Source organism: Ornithorhynchus anatinus, chromosome X5 (genome assembly GCF_004115215.2).
Source record: "Ornithorhynchus anatinus isolate Pmale09 chromosome X5, mOrnAna1.pri.v4, whole genome shotgun sequence".
NCBI classification, from domain to species: Eukaryota; Metazoa; Chordata; class Mammalia; order Monotremata; family Ornithorhynchidae; genus Ornithorhynchus; species Ornithorhynchus anatinus.
This window is the reverse complement of record NC_041753.1, coordinates 46,301,987-46,315,487: the sequence shown is the minus strand read 5'-3', so window position 1 is coordinate 46,315,487 and position 13,501 is coordinate 46,301,987. Positions and strand designations below refer to the sequence as shown.

Here is a 13,501-nt window from a genome sequence, read left to right as displayed (position 1 = left end):
AAACTAACCCTAGTTAATATGGAATTGGAGTTGTTATTTGGGTTTCAATCACTTAGCTTGGGCATTTGTAGGGTCCCTCTAAATTTCAATGATCTGTGCTCTGGAAATTGCACCAGTTTATTAGAGACCAACCCAGGCTCTGTTTCCATCTTTTTGTGAGATAGTAAGCATTCTCCTATCCCCACTTTCCTATTTTCTAGTCACCATCTTCCTCCTGGCTATAGGAGCACCTGGGAATCCAGGCCTTAGGAGAGCTTCAGAAATAAGTATAAGGACAGGGGAGATAGTTATAAGGGTGAGAAAAACAAAGAGAAGAGAAGAGAACCCACTAAAGTAGTATGGCCTAGTGGAAAGAGTCAGAGGACCTAGGTTCTAATCCCAGCTCTGACATTTGTTTTCTGTGTGACCTTGGGAAAGTCATTTAACTTTTCTGGGCCCCAGTTTCCTCCTCTGTAAAATTAGGGATTAAATCCTACTCTTTCCTACTTAGACTGCGAGCCCTATGTAGGATGGGGACTGTGTCCAACCAGATTACTCCAGAGTTTAGTACAGTGCTTGCCACAGAGTAAGTGCTTAACAAGTACCACAATACTAATTACTGTAAATTAAAGAGATTAAAATTCCTTACATGTAGAGATTTACTGGAAACAGACACCATTTCCACTATACCTCAGAGATTGCTCAGTGTAACTCTGGCATTTTTTTGGTTAATTTGTCAGTAAACACATTTCGCTTAGTCTCAGCCCTTTGATGCAATGGCATGTTTGGGGGTAAGATTGCACTGCTTTTTATGCTGAAGGCATATCATCTCATACAACTGTCCCAGTTTGAATTGGCAAAATATTGCAGTATATCATCAATTTCTACATCACTGCCATTATACTATTTTGCCCAAGAACTGTCATTTCTTACAAGACTGAATCCTCCCAAGGACAAGTCCTCCTACTATAAATCTTCATCCTCCCACCCAGAAAGTGTCTCTGCCTCACGTATCTAGGCCAATAAGGAACCAAAAATCTGCAGTGCTGAATTTTGCTCCCAGCCTCAACTAAATAAACTGGGAGATATAGTCCAGTGCCTCAGTTTTCAATAATCAATCAATGAATCCCGTTATTAAAATAGAGGGAAAACTCTCTGGGAAAAAATTGGATTCCAAAGTGCACTTTGAGAGTCAGAGTCTTACATGAAAAGAGATGCCAAGGGAAAATTTAAGGGAAGGGTGAAGTAGAAAGCCAGTATCGGCAGCATCTTTGGGGGCTGCAGATTTTGAAGTCCATGTTAGTAAGAGAGAGAGAGTAGGTATTCTAGATTTTTATTAGCCACTCATTTCTCAGCATTGGTCAGACTTTTTCCTGGCCTCCACTATTTGAGGTACAATACGTATAACTTAAGTGGGAGTGAAATCAGCCCTTTCAAAATTTATCACTGTAAGTAATTGGTGCTGGTGTTTAGGGAGTCGTTGCTTTTCTTTACACAGACTTCCATTCAGAAGGGTTTTTGCTTGTGCACAGGATAGTAGTAAGGGAAAAGAGTGTTTCAACAGAAACTGCAAATGCAACTTAAAGCTCCTCGGGGAGTGTTCTGTGCACCTGTGCTTGTTTTTTTAAAATTATTATTAATTTAGTTTATGGATGAGATTAAAGTGCCCGAGGGAGCTGAGGAGACCTCTTGTCCAGAGAGAGAAGCTGCACAACTCCAAGGTCAGTTTGGTGATCTGCTCCCTTAACAACTTTGCAACTGCAGAACCTGACTGGTAGGCTGCAGTTTTCTGCTATTGTATGAAATCAAGCCCATGGAACCCAAGTGCTGCATTAAGATATGGTGATGGCCAGCTGTGTGTGGCCTCACCTTATTTCATGCTGTGTCACTGCCGCACATTGGATGGGGTAGAAGAAACTCCACTAAAATCTCTGAAACGATGCTACTGAATGATTTTCATTCATGCCCCTTTTTCTTGTGTACTTCTCCCCTCACTCACCCCCTTCCCCATCTCTGTTTTCCTTTTGCTCATCAGCAATTTTTTCCTTTTGAACTTGGAATTTTTCCTGTTGTGAGATGCATTTATTTTTATAATTAGAAACTAGGATGCAGAGAAACACTCAAGCCATTCCCAAAATGTAATTAAAACCCAACTAATGGCTCTAACTTTAGACTACCTTTTTTTTTTTAAAAAAAAGCCAGGCTTATTCCCCAAGTTTTTAGGTCAGTAATTTAAGCCAGCAAGAAAATTGAGTCATTAGATGTGACCAAGTTATGCAAGGCTTCTGATCATCTTCCTGACTATATTGGATAGTAAATGTTGGGCATACGTTTGCAAGATATTTCAGCAGTAATCCTAGGCTTCTAATTCAGGACACTTTAGGATTTTCAGGTGAGGGAGGGAAATCCCCAAATCAAATCATATCTTTTTCACCCTGTGGTCAGGACCTGTTTGCTTGTTTCTTGTTGATCTGAATAGAGTTCTGGAAAGCCCTTGATTTTATAGTCCCGTCCCCTTCCTCCTCCCCCCTCCCCTCCCCCGGCAACACCAAAAGGAAATGCCATATGCAAATACCAAAATACCGAAAGTTGCCTGCTAAAATAAGCCTTTGTGAGGTCAAGGAGGATTTTTTTCCCCTTCTTTTACCCAGTTTGCGTGTGTAGTTCTGGGGCACTTAAAACACACATTCTTTTCCTTGAAGGGAACGTTAATAGTAAAATGCTGGCCACTAATGCAGTTATCAGACTTCTATTCCTCTTCACTGGAATTCACCCTGCCAAAGTCAAAAGAACAACAGAAAAAACAACAAGCGAGAGCCTCCATTGAGTGCTTAGCCATCCATCCCCTGAAGAGATGTAATCTATGCGTAACAATGCTTAAATCAGCATGACATTTACAACACATATTAAGTGGTTTGTTATTTATTTCAGGACTTTAATTGGCACAATATATTAACAGCATTGTTGCAACAGTTCCACTTAAGGATTTTTTTCTTAAAAAGAAAAAAAAATCAACCAGAATTACGCTATAACCCTTTGTGTTTTGTTTTTTCTCTAGCATGAATGAACTGATAAAAAAAATTACCTCAGAAACCATATATTAGATGCAATTCAATTTATTGGGCTCAGACCTGTCTTTTTCTGCCATTTTACATAACCTCTTATGTGATTTCTTTTCAAGTATTAAAAAAGCAACTTCTCCCTAAGAGCTTCTTATTGTTGCTATTTAGAGTAAAAGCTCATTAAAATATTATGAAGTATACAGCATAATTATGTGGCAGCATTTGCCAATGAATAACATCTGTATCAATGTGTATGTGCATTTATATTATAACAAACTTGAGTGCATTCTCTGTTTTTTACCCATCTCTCTACTTTCCCTCTGGTCCAAAGTTCTTTGTCCTGACTAAAGCACAAGGAAATGTATAAAGTGCACCCGCCACAGTCACAGCATTGTGGTCACAGCTCTATGGCTCTTTGAATGCCAAATGTTATTATTCCGTCATTAGTCTGCAGTTCGTGCCAGGGTAAACTGTACTGGGCTAAATGCCTCCAAACATTATTTGCTCTTTTTATTTGGGGAGGGGAAAGGGGGCGTTATTTAAGAAAGGCATCTTTTCACTATATTGCAGAGAAGTATAATATCAAAATTGGCAGATGCATTCACACACATATGCCTTGGTGACAGAGTTTATAGATCCCTCTCTTTCCGACATTTGCCTTTTATCAAAAAAGAAAAACAAAACTCAAAACCCGGTTACAGTGAAATGTAGAGTGCTAAAATATTCCACAAATATTTGAGTAAAGCACACTGTGCAGTTTTGCTAAACAACTCTTATTTGTTAAACCAAGTTAACAGGAACATGATTCCAAAAATTGCCTTCAGAATGAAAGAAAAGCCTTGTGACACCCTAGAGACAATTACCGCAATCTGTGTTTCAGAAAAAGCAAAACAAAAGAACACAAACTCATTTTATGTTTTATTTTTACCTTTGGCAATTTATATAAATACATCAATATTCTATAATGTGGGGCACTTAGATAAATACACCACTCAAACCCTACACAGATATAATAAAATGTGCTCCTTGTAATGGGAAGGGAATGGAATTTTTGTAGTGTCGAGGTCTTTTCAGAACTCCTTTCTCTCTCTCTGTCTCTTTCTCTCTCCACCCAAGAGCTGCAGTATCAACCAGTTGCCAAGAATCTGACATTCACCTACCCTGCATTTAAAGCTGTCAATCTATTTTTGCACATATAAATAAAACTTGGCTGGAGAAAAATTTAGGTTCTAGAACTGAAAAAAAAAATCTAAAGATGCTGCTGGGCATGACCCCAAATCTCAGTATTACAGGGTTTTTTTTGTGTGTGATTTTTCCTGTTGTTGTGAATATTGTCCTTTGGGAGTATTCTCACAGACCGGACCATTCCCAGTTTTTCCTTCTTTGTCTGCCAGTTCTTTTGAGATCAAATGACTTAGCTAGATAATTATTATAGTACTAGTGTGAATGCAAATATTAATAATCTTTGCATGTACATAAGATCATTCATCTATACATATAAACATCCAGCCTGCACATATATTTTCAGGTTTAAAAAGTGTTAGGTTTCTTTTCACAAAAGATCTGTGTTCCCTAAAGCAATCATTTGGTGCACTTTATTAAACAGAAAGAAAGAGCCTTCAACATTTACTTGTTTTCTGTTTAGAAGAAGTGAACCTTGCAGGTCTGACCTCAGCTTTTTGGTATGTTTCAGCCAAGCCCAGATTACAGACCGTATGTTTCGAAACTCACATCACCCAGTTTCCTCAAAAACCATCACCACAATTCCCTATTTAAATTTCATCTGGACTGTCTCTGACAGCCCCAGCTGACCCCATCATTTCCTTCTCTTATTACTAACATGCCTCTCCCCACACGCACACACACACACACACACACACACAGAGTATGATATTTTTTCAGAAGGAGAAAAAAAAATTGGGGGTTTCTGATCTTCCAGATGTAGACATCCTTTAGTTAAACAACAATAAGGGGACAAAGACAATGAACCACTACTCTGAACAGACAAAATGCCACACATTATTTAGGTGCATGTAAGGATAAACCTATGAAGACCTTGAAAAAGGATTTGGCACCAAAATTGCCCCACTCTGCCAAAAGCCAGCCAGGGCATGGAAGCTTGCTATTACGGCCTGCTCTGTGAGTACAACCTGCGGGAAGGGTGTAGAGTCTGCTTAGGATGAAGACAGGAAGAGTGAGAAATGAGATACCTTTAGAGAATTTTGAAGGCATTTTAACAATGCAAATTCTGAACTTGCCGAAAAAGCTGAATTGGATGTGATTCTCTTCTTCTGAGTATATTACCATTTAAGGATAGGTAGAGTGATTCTTAAGTGACACACTGTTAACCACCTCTCTAAACGTGACAGGTTGGGTTAAAGGTTCTGGCTTTGTGTGGAGGATGCAGAAAGAACACTGGTCCAAGCAAGGAGGGAAGAGTGATTCTAAATTGTTCTATAGCTCAATCAATCAGTGGTATTGATTATGGTTACTATGTGCAGAGCACTATACTAAGCACTTAAGAGAGTACCGTTCAATGGAGTAGACATGATCCCTGCCCACAGGGAGCTTACACAGAGGGGAGGACAGACATTAAACTACAACCATCGATATATACCTAAGTGCTGTAGGGCTGGTTCAACCAAATAATTGAGGGGTGCACCTCAAAGCCATCTGTCTACATTTAAATTGTCTACTCCACTGTATCTCTCATCCCTTCCTATTTCCTTTCTTTTCTCCTGACCTTAATCGATTTCCAGATTCTGCCTAGCCAGCCCAACTTAGAGCCTGCCACTCTAGTTTTCCCCAGATACTCATCTCCTTTCTCCTTGACTTTGGCAACCCACTTTTCACATCCCACTCTCTTCCCCATAGGCCAGAAATTCTCAGTAGCCTGGCTCTGTTGCCTCGGCCTGCTTTTGCCTTTGGGCCGCACTTCAATTTAAGCTACCTCAGGTGAGAAGCATCCTAGGACTCACAAGATAGGCCACTGCCTAAAGGACTATAGGGTGGAAGTTTTTCTTTTTTTTTTCCAGGAATTACAAGCTAGTTACATTTAATAATGTTATTTGGCTTGAGGTTCCAGCTCATTCTTTTATTTAGACATTTCATTTGCCCAATTTTAGATTTGTAATTCAGGCGAATCAAGAACCAAGATGTGTGGTGAAGAATAATAATAATGGTATTTGTTATGCGCTTACTATGTGCCAAACATTGTTCTAAGCGCTGGGGGGGATACAAGGTAATCAGGTTGTCTCTCATGGGGCTCACAGTCAATCTCCATTTTACAGATCAGGAAACTGAGGCACAGAGAAGTTAAGTCACTTGCCCAAAGTCATATAGCTGACAAGTGGTAGAGCCAGGATTGGAACCTATGACCTCTCACTCCCAAGCCCTTCCTCTTTCCATTGAGAAAGGGCTAGTGTTTTATGGACTACATTAAAACATTCTTAAAAATGTTGACGATTGAGTTAAAGCCTGGCTGAGAACTCCAATAAGCCCCAGAGAATAAGACTGCTCATGGGTATGGCCCAGATATTGAGGCTGGGGTGCTCTAAACAGATGCTTGGTAGTTACAAAAAGTCAGGGTGAATCTTTAAAAAAAAAAATTCCTTCCTCATCTTAATATTTTTCTTAGCATTTTCTAAACTGTCCAGGCTTTCTGGAACTCAAAGTAGGATGGGACCTGACTTTCAGGAAGTGAGGGCAGGTGTCCAAGGAGGTTGGAGTGGAGAAAAAGGCAAGGGAGAGGGAAGTAGAAGACAGTAAAGGAAGATTCAGGCCAGCGAGAGACAAAGATAGACTAATAGGGGTGGCCACAAGCAACACAGGCAAACCCATCCACACCCACACAAAAACTCACTCACACATAAACACTTATGCAAATCTACATACTCACAGTCAGTAGCAGGTAGAGATAAATTAAGTCAACACTGGCAATTTCTTATTAGGCTGCTTGTTTTAGAATCCATGGACAGAACTAACCATCACTTGATCATCAGTGATCTTTATTGAGTGTCTAATGAGTGTGAAGCACTGTACTAAGCACTTGGGAGAATACACCAGAAACAAGACACCCATACTCTGCTCTCACAACTTTCACAGTCTATATTTATTTACAAATAACATAAGCAGCAGGAAAAACAAGGGCACATATTGGGAAATAGTTCAAGTGTATCAATGAAATGCTTGAATAAATAATGAAATTTACAAATGAAAATACCAGTGTATATAGTCATATGTGCTAGAGATTGGGATAAAGTTATGTTGACATGACTAGGATGTTGTGAATTGATTGGGGAAGTACTTCCTGGAGGAGGTGGGAATTTCTCAAGACTTTATAGATGAGGAGTCCATTGGATATGGTGGAAGAGAGAGTTCAGGCTGGGGGAAAAGCCTGAGTGAGGGGATGGAGGTGAGCTAGTCAAGAGTGAGGTACAGTTAGGTGAGCTTTGGAGGAACAGAAAATGTTGGAGCTAGTGGAAGGAATTGTGGAGAGGCAGCAGCAGTGACCGGGCTCACCTATTGCTGTAATTTACCTTCCTTTGTCATGGCAGCTTCACTCAGCATTGAGTTCCCCAAAGTTCTGATCTCTGTCTCAACCAAAGATGGAATTAACTGTTGACCTTCTGCTAGGCGGTGAAATCAGGAGGCAAAATTTGTGACCATCTCACTGAAGGAGGACTGGATGATTGCACTAATAAATTAATGGTATATACTGAGTGCTTAGTGTTTGCTTTTCTATGAATGACTGCTGACTTCTATTAAATACCAACTCTGGGTCTTTTTTCTTCTCTTCCATTAGAGGTGAGAAAACTCCATCCCATGTTCTTAGAGGGGGGGAAATTAGCCTGGAAAAGCCTAAGCAAATCAGAATGTCCTGGAGCAGAAATGAATGTTGTCTGTATGATCAAAGAGAAAAAGAGCATAGAAATACACTAAACAAAGAAAGAATGAGAGGAAAACAAATTTTAGAAGCAGACAAGCAGATTTTAGAAGGAGCAGAGTGGTTGTACTAAAAACACAGACTTACAAGGAGGAAGAGTCTTGAAAAGAGAAACCTAAGGGTAAAGATCAGTGGCAGATAATAACGGTTCTTTGGGGTTTGCTCTGAGAAAAGAAAGAAAACTAGAAATTGTCTATGGGTAATGAAGTTCTACCCTAATTGGCAACATCTCAACAACAAAAGAGTAAGACAAATTTAATTTTTATAAACAAATAACTATCCTGTAAAGGTTTTTAGAGACATTGTCTCACAGAAATATGGGTTGGGGCAGAACGAGGGTGGTCATGACCTGTACTCTCTGTTTTTCTTCTCTCTCACCCCACTCTTCCCACTCCACATTTAGGGTTTCCTTAGCTGAGGAGCCTGTAGCTACCAGCAAGAGTGGTGGTAACGGTCTGCATTCCAAATGTAACAATCATACATACTACATCTCCCTTTAGTCCACAAAGACAACTGTCCACGTTTGAACTCTTACACATGATCTCCAGCTCTGCCCTTCTTCCTTCTCATTATCAATGGTATTTACTGAGCACTTAGTTTTTTTAATAGTATTTGTTAAGCATTATGTTCCAGACACCGTACTGAGCACTGGGATAGATACAAGCTAATTAGGATGGACAGAGTCCCTGTCCCACAGGGATTCACAATCCTAATCCCCATTTTTTCAGATGAGTTAACAGGACCAGAGAAGTTAAGTGACTTGCCCAAGGTCAAACAGCAGACAAGCAGTGGATCCAAAATTCAAACACAGGTCCTTCTCACTCCCAGGACCATGCTCTATCCACTATGCCAGAGCATTGTACTGAATGCTTGTTGACACCCTATATGGCATCTCTAGGGTGTGAAATGAGGGGCAAGCCAGAGGTACTGTCATTGCCCATTCCCAGTCTGTAAAAATGCCAAAATGTGTATTTTTACTCCATAGACGGCTAGGAAAGGAAATGCCCCGGATCAAAGGCAGTACAGGCTTTTGAACTGTCCTTCATTCTTTCCTCCAGCCAGACACAACGGAAAATAGTAGGGTAGAGAAACAAAGGGATTTTGTTCTTATCTATACAGTACTGGGAGCACATTAGCCCTTTCCTGAGCATAAAAAGGGAATTTAACATCTTTTCTAGGAGAGGTAATGTAACTGATTTTGGAGATATAATACCACTCTGTGGCTTCTTCAAACTCAAATTGAAACATCCTCAGTAATGCCAGAAGCAATAACATAAAAACCCTAGCTGAATCTAGTTTCCTTTATACCCCAATGCCCTCTCTCCTCATTAGCCCCTTCATAATTATACAATCGAGCAAAAATCATTGCTATTTTTACTTTGCCTTCAACAGGTGGAGCTGGCAATTTCTCCATTGGCTTTCTTAGTGTTCCGGTCACTTGAACTATCCTGTTCAATAATGACATGTGGAATTTCTCTATTCATTTCAACTGGACATTCGTGGCTAATAACTAATCTGAATTGGACTGCTCCAAGGAGTGGACTATTGGTATCTCTGTATCTTTTTTTACCATTCCAAAGTCTAAAATTTCCAGAGAGAGGGAATCCAGCCTAACACTGGGATTAGGAACACCTATCTTTGGCAACACGGAACATCCATCAATAGAGATTGACTCATTCATCTTTGAATCTAAATTGTTACATGGCCTAGCTGTGGGACAACTGCTGAAAAGAACAGAGTTCTAATAATTCAGGATTAGGGCTTCTGTCACTGTGCCCTATCTCCATGAGGTAAGGTCAAACTTTTTTTATTATTATTATTTACACTCTCTCTTCTATTACACTCCACTGCACACTCTCCATTCTTCCCCAAATCACCATCTCACAGTGCCTCATTCTTGATGGTCTCATCTCCAATCCCTGACTCATCCCCTTCTTTCCACCTAGAGCTTCCTCTCCCCCCAAATTCACCAGGCCACAACTCTCCCCATCTTCAAAGCCCTCTGCAATTCCCCCTCCTCCAGAAGGCTTTTCCTTATTAATTTTGCTTCTTCCCATTTGACATTCTCCCAACTATCACCTTAGCACTTTTGCATCCCCAACTCCTTATTGCACTTTTGAACATATCCATTTACCCACTCTACTTCTTGAGCACTTCGTCCCCCTATTTCTAAATGATCTTATGTCTGTCTCTCCTGTTGAACTGGAAATTCCTTGTGGGCAAGGATTATCTCTTCTACCTTATGTAGTCTCCCAAGGGCTGAGTACAATGCTCTCCACTTGCTGGGAACACAATAAATACCACTAATTGATTGAAATTTAGCAGCAGAGTGGTGTGGATTGAAAGGCCAATCTGGGAAAAGTTTGTCATTTGGCATTTTTATAAGGGTAGCACAAAGACAGTGGTGTCCTAGCTGTTACTAGAACTATGATCCAGGCCAACCCCCAGAAGAGTTTCCATGAATTTCCTGATTTTTGATTGGAATTTTAATGTTTTATTTAGCTTCCACCTAAAACTGTAAATTTTTATGAATCGCTTTCTTCCCCACAAAAGATGTGGGAGAGCCTTTTGTTTCCTTGTTGACTGGATTAGTGGGTCCTGCCAAAATCTTTCTGAACAGGCTAGGGAACAATATAACCAACAGTACACTATTTGAATCTCAATGTGGTTTCAGACCCAAGTGGAGCACAGAAGATGAGAGATTTGTGGTATGACAGAAAGGGAACACAGAGTAAGCCTTCTAAATTTTCACAGATCTTCTGCCCTTTCCACTCCACCCTAACACCCATGCTGATACAAACCTATGTCATATCACACCTGGATTGTTGCATGAGCCTACTCCCTGGTCTTCCTGCCTCCAGCCTCTTCCCCTTCCCAATGATACTATATACTGCGTGCAGATCTTGAAGAATCACTCGGCACACATCACTTCACTCCTCCAAACCTCCTTTGACTTCCCATGTCCCGTCACAATCAAAAATTCCTCACAACCAGATTCAATGCCCTCCACTTTACATATCTCCTCTCTTCACCTGTTATCCCTCAACTTGCTCTCTTCCTTCCTTCTGAAATGGACTGTCTAACCTTACCTTGCTCTAGACTCCCCCAGTCCCTATCCCCTTGCACAAGCTCTAGACTCCCCCATCACCTCCCAGCTTAGGACGCTCCCCCAAATCGACAGGCCACAGCTCCTCCTACATTCAAAGCCTACCTGCAAACCTACCTTCTCCAACAAGTCTTCCATAAATAATTCCCAGCACCTCAAGCGATCTCAACCCTTTAGCCCTCTCTAGCACTTCTGTACTTCTTTATACTCATCCTTGGCACTTTATATATCTATGTTTATTCATTTGTACATTCAGTTATTTTGTTTTCCTTAGTTGTAAATTTTTTTTGTCTGTATCCCCCATTAGAGTATAAGCTCCTTGTGGACAGAGGACCATGTCAGTTGTTTGTTTTGCATCTCCCTAGTGAGCACTCAATATATGCTATTATAGGCTATAGCCCAAATATTCATTCAATAGTATTTAGAGTGCTTACTATATACAGAGCACTGTACTGAGCGCTTGGAATGTACAATTTGGAAATAGAGACAATCCCTGCCCAATGAAGGGCTCACAGTTTAATCAAGGGAGACAGATGGACAAAAACAAGACAACATAATCACGATAAATACAATCAAGGGGATGTAAACCTCATTAACAAAATAGATAGGGTAATAAAAATATATACAAATGAGCACAGTGCTGGGCGGGGGGGGAGGGAGAGGGGGAGGAGCAGAGGGAAAGGGGGCTTAGCTGAGGGGAGGTGAAGGGGGGAAGGGGGAGGGAGCAGATGGCGGAGGGGGAGCAGAGAGAAAAGAGGTAGCTCAGTATGGGAAGGCCTCTTGGAGAAGGTGAGCTCTCTGATGCTTTGAGAAAGTGGCTAAATAATAAACGATTGTATCATGGGGCAGACTTTTCCATAGACTTTTATATAATTAGCTTCCATTCCAGAACCAGTCCCGCAATGACCACCGAGTTTTACAGGTGAGGAAAAATGACATAGAAGATCATTCCTCCTTGCCCACTTCCCCTTCTTATGACCCTCTGCAAATGACCCCTGTGCACCCCAAACATGGGGTCTTTCACTTCTATCTCTCCAGCCTCCCCTACCCCACATCATTTTGAAAAGCAGGGACTCCAACAGAAGCCACATTCCACCACTGCAGCCAGCAAAAGGGCAGGTGCATGTTATGGGTATCCTGATGGCCAGATACTCAGTCCTGGCCCATCCTCTTTGCCCCAAATGGCAGGGCCCTAGCTTGGCATGACCCAACTATGTCCCAACTCTGTCCCAACTCTGTTGGTTATGATCATCTATCCTCTGGCAAGTGCCCAACCTCCACCATCTCAAAGGGCCTGCTTTGGCTGTTGCTGCTGCTCCTGGAACTTCCAGGAGGTCCTTACCTGTGTCCCGCTGGCTGTGCTCCCAACTCCCAACCTTCACTCGTTGCACCTGGGTTCTTTGTGCTGCTCTCTGACGGGCTAGGACCACCCATAATGCTGTCTCCAGTAGAGCACCCCAACTCATCACCATGGAGATCAGGCGTAGTTCGCCCTGAAGGCAGAGACAGCTGCAGTAGAGATAATATGGCCTCCATGTGGGTGAGGGGGAGCACACGGATGTCAGCCAGCCGTACCAGCTTGGCATTCTGGATGACCTGGGGCTTCAGGAGCAGTCACAGCAGCCACAGCTACTCTGGGAACTGCTGTTGAGAGATTGGAGCAGGACGCATGTGGCTATGGGGAGGTTGGAGCTGATGGAGAAGAGAGAGAGGAACACAGCTGGGTACAATTTAGCCAGCTGCCTGCTCTTTGGGGAAAAGAGGCAGAGCATGATCCAGCCATCAGCCCATCCAGAAGATCCTGGGAACATTCTACTGGCCCCCTCTGGCTAGCAGCAAGGGCTTGGGGGCTTCCTGGCTTAAAAAAAAACTACTGGAGAGGAAGGGACTGAGTTTGAGGTCTGGAACAGAGGAAGAAAAATTGCCCCAACAGGGGAAAGTAGGAACAGATCAAAGAGTAGGAAGAAATTTGGGGTAAGAGTTGATTTACAAGGCATGACTTTGGGGGTGGGGCTTCCGGATCTGGGTGCATGATGTATATCCAGACTCTGTAAATAGTGGGGTACCTGAGGTCACCTGAAGTACACCTGTACTCTTGAAAGCATTACGGACCAGCAAGAGATCTAGACTCTACTGACTCCTAAATAAATGCAGAAGCCCTGAAAAATTCACCAAGATCTTTAGGCTACTCCATAGTGTATGCTCAGCCCTGCCAGAGACAAAGGCACTCTGCTGGCCCTTAACCCTCCATCATAGGGGTAAGGCAGAGCTGTGTGGAAAGTCCAGTCTCACTTTACCTTTCTATACTGCCACGCTTGAGGATGCATGAAAGTAACAGTTTTCCTGGTTGGGACATAGGAGGAGAAGCATTCTCCCTGGCATTTAAAGCACCATGCACTCTCAATTCAT

At 41.9% G+C, this 13,501-nt stretch overlaps 1 long non-coding RNA gene across 1 annotated transcript in view; it reads right to left on the bottom strand.

Annotated features, from left to right (window-relative positions):
- LOC120638175 overlaps positions 1-12,731 on the bottom strand; it is a 57,025-nt gene extending 44,294 nt beyond the window's left edge. The window contains exon 1 of the long non-coding RNA XR_005659689.1: positions 12,435-12,731. This is a non-coding gene — a long non-coding RNA (uncharacterized LOC120638175). The remainder of the gene's footprint in view (positions 1-12,434) is intronic.
- Positions 12,732-13,501: the final 770 nt, after the last annotated feature.